At 44.4% G+C, this 6000-nt stretch overlaps 1 protein-coding gene across 2 annotated transcripts in view; it reads left to right on the top strand.

Moving 5' to 3' along the window:
- Positions 1 to 423: 423 nt before the first annotated feature.
- Positions 424 to 6000, top strand: part of ABCA1 (ATP binding cassette subfamily A member 1) — a 91763-nt gene continuing 86186 nt past the window's right edge. For both annotated transcript variants that reach the window (XM_085042992.1, XM_085042990.1), the window contains exon 1: positions 424 to 548. The gene's annotated coding sequence lies outside the window, so the exon portion shown is untranslated. The remainder of the gene's footprint in view (positions 549 to 6000) is intronic.

The raw sequence follows: 6000 nt of genomic DNA, 5'->3' as shown, positions 1-6000 counted from the left end.
CCCGGACGATAGGTGCAGGAGGCAACGTGAGGGGCTGGGATGCCTCTCGACGGACCTGGGAGCGCGGAGCTTCACAAAAGGCACTGAGTGCGGGTAGCCCACGGAGCGCTGTCCCGCCGTGCGGAGCCGGGGCGGACATACCCATCCCGGTTTGTTTTTGGCTGCGCTGTGCACGCCCACATGCAAATCGCCGCGCCCTCCCCCACTCCACAACAGCAGCCGCTGCCGAGGGAAAATAAAGAAGAAGGGGGTGCGGAGGAAAAAGGAAAGGTGAAAAGGAAAGGTGAAGGTGCAAGGAGAAAAGGCGAAGGCGAGAAGACCCCCAGAGGGAGGGGAAAAGCAGCGTGCTGGGCGGCCCCGGCCGTGCAGGGGGCGGGCTGGCCCGGCGGGGGCAGCCCCGCGCCGCCCTATAAGAGGCACGGCGGGGCGGGGGCGCCCGGCAGCGGCAGCGGGGCCGGCGTCGGGGCCGCGAGCGGAGCCGGAGGGGATCGCGGCGCGGAGCAGGCGGCGGCTCCCCTCGGGACCGACGGCGGCTGCCGGCCGGGGAGGTAGGCGGGGGGGACGCGTCGCGGGCAGCTGTCGGGGAGGCTTCCCACTTGTCCCCGCTCCGCCTGGTGCAGGCGGCATAAAGCGGGAGGAAAAACGCAAATGAGTAGGGTGGGGTGTGGGGGGCTTCCGTGATTGTTTTGGTTTTTTGTTTGTTTGTGTTCTTACTGTTTTGGGGTTTTTGTCTTCCGACGTGGTGCCGCTCGCTGTGCTCAGCGTGTCGGGAGCACCGCTCGGAGGATGGTTTACGGCGTAGCGGCGGATCGGAAAGGAGCTAATGATTTTTGTGTGTGGGTGGGAGGGGGTGGTTGCGTGTGCTTATTTCTTAAAAAATAGTAATTTTATTTTAGCTTATCCTGAGCAAGGCGACTCTGACTTGGCAGCACTCACGGAGGGTGGCTCACCTTACCGCCGCCTCTCCCAGCCCCGGTGGGTGCTAGAAGATAACGGGAGGGTTTTCGTCCCCTTCACTCCTGCGTGAATCCTGTAAAGTCGCGTGGGTGGGATAAGGGGAGGGCCTTGGGATGGTGAGGGGGGAGTGTAAAAATAAAAAATCGATCTGGCTGCCTTTGTGGTGGGCAGGAGGCTCAGCTGCATGCAACAAATCCTGCTGCTGCGTGCCAGACTGTTGTGAAGTCTGGAGTGCTACACTGCAACCTATCATCAGGCTGTTGTTACAAAAGGCTGGCGCTGCCCAGCAGCCCAGATGCTTAAAACATGCCTGGAAAGATATTCTGATTGTAAATTAAAGTTCATGTTAAACCCTCTTTTTGCGTATTTTTAACCAGGAGTGCCCCCTTTCCTCTGAGCCGTTGGCCTTGGAGATTTTAAAGTCCATACAAAAGCATACGTAAAGGATCAAAGTTGATTTTTAAGTGTGTTGGAATAGACCTTACTGAAGCCAGAGGGGTGTAAACATCTTCTAAATTAAAGCCTGAAATAAGTTGAACTTCTTTGAAAATTACTGCTATGGATTAATGTATTAAAATTTATTTTCACCTTTGAAAATGAGTTGATGCTTGCACTGCAGAGAACAGCCGTGTCTTGGGGACGTTCCATTAACAACAGATGGTCAAGCCTGCTGTCGAAAGGCTATTGTAATGGAGCAGTCTTGCTCAGTTTTGAAAGGGGGTCATGGTAGTAAACATTCAATGCAAAGGCCTTTTGTGCTTGGGTGCTTGTGGCACAGCTTGTTTCCCTAACAAGTGGGAATGGCAACGTATGCTGACACTTTCCTGTAACACAGATCAATGCGTGAGTCCGTGATGAGCCAGTAGGATATTAAGCTAAATGGGTAGTACCTGGGACTCTGCAGTGTTTTACTGATGTATGTAACAGATAAAAATGGTGTTGGTGGGTCTTCATTGTGTGAGTTTGGATCTTAATTTATGTAAGAGTTGTGTGATACAGTCTGTATTGGTATGGGCAGGAGTTTGGTGCCTTTACTCACAACGTGAAGCACCTTGTTTCTTGTAGTCATAATTTGGTAGGGCTAATAATAGTAAAAATTAGAAGTCAACCATTAACAAGAAAAAAGGGGATATAAGTTTGGTAGCATGGAACACAAGTGCTGCATGGTAGAATTTAAGTTGAACCTGTTGAGTTGAGAATACTTAGCACTAAATAATGAAATGTCATGTTTTTTTATGCTCCTTGTAGGTGTTCTGAAGCATTACCAGCTGGCCTCTGGACTGCAGGAGATCACAATTTGCTGTAAATTGGGGTTAGAGTGTAATAATCCAGCAGCTAGCCCAAAACTGTTCACAGTAACTTTTCCCTGATGAGTTGCAGCTGAAGGACTTGTAGCCATATTATAATTACGTGACATAAACACCTTGGGTTTAGCTATATGTGAGGTTGTAGTGTTTCCAGGAGTTATGGTTATCTTTTGGATATTAATTCCAAATTTCCTCTGGATAGAGTTTCCTAGCAGCACAAGCAGATGTGTTGAAAAGTTTCTTAATGGTCTCTTTGCACAGTGAGGTTGAGGCACATTTGTAAATCTGTGTGCCACAGGCAGCCCCTACCAAACTTTTCTTGCAATGCTAAATTTTTTTTCAAACCTAGCCACCACTCAGTGCTGTATTGGTGCAATCAGATACTTGATCTGGCACCAGATTTGATATGTACCATATATATAATTGTGTAAATAAAGAGTAGCTCCTGGTCAAATGCTGAACTACAGAGGATGAAATGACATTGGCTTAAAAAAAAATGGTCAGGTAACTTATTTTCGCCTTTTTGTTCCAGGAGTGGCCTTTTCTCTGCTGTTCCTGAAGCTAAACTTTTCCCTCTCTATATGAGCGTAAACTAGTCTTCTGTGGTTCAGGAATAAGCCTTAGTGACTTAAGCAAAGTGACAGCAGAACTTTTATGCAGATTCTGGGTTGAAACATTCTCACCTGTTAATCAAGTGTAATACACACATTTCAGAAAGCAAGTCTTCCCTTGCCTTCATCTCTGCAAGCCTGTCAGCTCACCAGTGAGCTGACCTGGCAGAATTAGACTCACAAAGAGCAGAAGGAGAATTGGTACTGAACTCATCCATCTGTGGTCAAATATGATCAGCTCTGGTAGTGTTTATTATGTGCATTGCACCATGCAGGCACAGTATTTCTTAGGGTGTGGTTTCTCCAGAACTTTAATCCAGAGTAATTGAAGGTTGCTAGTGAGCTAGTAATGGACCTGCTTCATTTCCCCTAGCCTGCCTCTTCTTTTCTCTCCCTGTCTGTTTCATCCTTTGTGCTGGCACTGGAGTTCACTAACCTGGGCTGAGTAATTGAGAGCAAACTCTCTTTTTGCTTGGTGGGGTTTTTTTTGGTTTTTTTTTTTCACCCCAGCATCCTGTGTTCAGAGTCTTTGCATGGCTTTGTGAGCACTGGTGCCAGCACAAAGATGATGACAGAAGGGAGTAGAGAGGGACTCAAACCACCACTTTGTTTGAGTAACCTTGAAGCAGGCACCCTCAGTGTTTATATAGGTCTTCTACTCTGGGCAGCACACCAAATCTTGAAATAAGTCCAGAGGCCATGGCTGACCAAACATTGTTGTGTTTCTCTGAGGATGGTTATTCTTGATGACTCCTGTGAGAGGAGCTAGAGTCAGGGCTTACTGTGTTTAATAAAACACATTTTATACATAAGATATATTTCCCTCAATCAACTGAGGCTTCTAAGGACTCTACATGCTTTCTCGAGGTCGGACATGGCAGAAATTCACTTTCTCTAAGATTATTTCTTATTTATGCCAGCTAGGGATTTGAATCCTGAATGCTTGAAACTGTTTTTGTGTGGTTGATGAGCATGCACATCTGCAGTTACTGGTATCAAGGGTATAGATAAAAAATAGCTTGGTAAGACTCTGCTTGTAGTGTTTAAAGATGATCATAACAAAAAATTAAAATGTCTTATTCTGTAGCTGCATGTTGTGCTTGTACTGATTCTACAAAAGTCATACAGATAATTCAGAAGAAATACCACGACTAAAACTACGGAATGGAATATCTGAAGCACCCTGTTCCCTTTCTTTAAAATAGGTGACAGCAAAGTTAGTCCTGTCTTTTTTAGCTTTTATGATGGGGAGAAAAAGCATTTTTGCTTGCTGCAAGGACCAAAAGAGAGACAGAGTAGGATGGAGAACTGTTGATGCAGCTTTCCTGACACAGCAGGCTAACACTGTAGGAAAAATGGGAGCATTCAGATTTTTATTTGTTGGGTTATTAGCAAAAAAGCATGATCATAGATAATAAAAATGCACGCCAGTTTAAATGGCATAAGTATCCACATACAAGCTGACCTTTTTCTGTTTTCTTTTCTGGAGGAGTGTTGCTTAGCAGAGCTCTGTCTAATGCAATGAGATTGGGTTGTATTATGCTGACTTTCTTAGAGAACAATTGGAGTTGGGCAGAAAAAGGAGAGCAAAAGAGTCTTTCCAAGACTGTTCTGGCTTGGGCTAGATAGTAAGGTTATTCTCCATGAAAGAACAAAGTTGGAGCCTTTTACCACACAGTTCAGAGATCATTCTGGGGATCTGGTTTCCTTTTTAGCAAATAGCAGGCAGGGTTGTGTGGAAGACAAAGGTGGCCAAAACCTGTTAGCACTCTACTTGCTTGACTCTCTGAAACAATTTGCAGTTTCACTAGCCCACTTCCAAATGGGTGGTTGTACTGGGAACAAGCAGGCAAACGATGCAACCAATATCCATTAGCATTGTACTTGTTAGCTTGGTAAAGGTCAAAATTAAGCCATGTGGAAGGTCTCAGAGCAGCGGTTTTGCTGATGTAGGTGACACAAGCAGGGTTAGGGACCAGGAAAACCTGGTTCCCAGCACCTCTGCCCTTATTGTGTTGATGAGCCTGTTTCCTCTTACTTGCTTTTACCGTAATAATAATGGCGTGGCCAAAGGTTATACTCTTTATGGTAGAAGTCAAAGTGTGCTTTTTCTCACATTCAGCAGGTAACATCTCTTTTTAAAGACTTCAGGCTATGTTGCTTGTGCCAGCAACCTGGGTTTAGGTCCAATGTTTTCCAGGATATGTCTGCTCTTACAGGTGAATTCTTGTACCTTAATGAGAAACAAGCAAGTTGTCATCAATAACTTTTATCCTGAGAGCTGTGTTCATGAGGAATATATTGATATTCTGGGGATCTATTGATGGCTTTTTTTCTCTTTTCCTTATTTTCTTTATGCTCCTGCAACAAGAGTTTGGCTATGACTGCCAGTAAAAGCAGAACCAAACCTGAATGGTTTAAAAAACCCCAGAACTCTCCTCATCCAAACAATAAAGCAGCACTGAGCTTTTCTGAGTGCAGATCCGTGGGTATTTTTTTCTGGTACTAGCACAGGAGCTGAAGTTCAAAATCTACTCTTCCTCTGAATGCAATGTTCTTATTTAATAAACTGAATGGATTCTGCATTTATGTTCTTGTTCTGCCAATGGGGAAAGTGCTTTTTATTGAATTCATTTGTTTTAAAATATTTTAGATATTTTAATTATTCTTTATTAAATCAGAGTAGCAGTTCTTATTGCTTTATTTTCCATCTCTCTCACACGTATATTTAAATATTCATGCTAAAGTAAGCCATAAGAGTTTTTCTGCTGTGTTTGGAGAGATCTGGACTTGCTTCTTCCTTCTAGCAAAGTGATGAAATCACCTGTACACCATCTGTTTTCAGATTTCTACAGATGTTATTTTTCCCAGATAATTATTTTTGTTCTCCTGATTGCCAGCCACATCTCCCAGTGCTGCATTCCCTGTTCATGTGTCATACTCTTAATGTTCACATTGCTACAACTGTCCTCCCAATTATCTTCATATGTAAAACTGGACATAATTGCCAAACAGGGTTGTCTGTTGGAGTGTGCTTTGGCTCCAGTGGAACTTTCTCAGCACCATCAAGGATATCCTAAACTTAATGTAAAAAATGTATGTTTTGAATTCTATATCCATAAAAA

This window comes from Lichenostomus cassidix, chromosome Z (assembly GCF_008360975.1).
Source record: "Lichenostomus cassidix isolate B80296 chromosome Z, HeHo_3.0, whole genome shotgun sequence".
Classification (NCBI taxonomy): domain Eukaryota; kingdom Metazoa; phylum Chordata; class Aves; order Passeriformes; family Meliphagidae; genus Lichenostomus; species Lichenostomus cassidix.
This window is presented reverse-complemented; position numbering and strand designations above follow the sequence as displayed.